Source organism: Gavialis gangeticus, unplaced genomic scaffold (assembly GCF_001723915.1).
Source record: "Gavialis gangeticus isolate Ggan-Ray unplaced genomic scaffold, GavGan_comp1, whole genome shotgun sequence".
Classification (NCBI taxonomy): domain Eukaryota; kingdom Metazoa; phylum Chordata; order Crocodylia; family Gavialidae; genus Gavialis; species Gavialis gangeticus.
The window spans coordinates 58,207,780-58,208,089 of NW_017729032.1; positions in this window are offsets into that span (position 1 = coordinate 58,207,780).

Here is a 310-nt window from a genome sequence, read left to right on the forward strand (position 1 = left end):
GCCCAAGTGGGGCTGGGCAGGAGTGGGACAGAACTGCAAGTGGTTTTTCTGGGAGGTAAGGGGGGTGGTGGCTCCTGCCACTGCACACACCCTTGGAGGGTATGGGGAGTGTGCCACCTGGATCTGTGTGGGGTGGGGTGGCTGCCGCTGTGGGCTGGGGCTGCGCCAGGCTCTTCATGGCAGGGGCTGGGCTGGGCTGTGCTCAGGGTGGGTGGCAGTGGCACTGGGAGCAGGCTACAGGAGGCTGCAGCTGCTCCAAAATTCGCCGTAACCCCCCCAACCCTCCCTCCCAATGCCACCACTGCCTGAG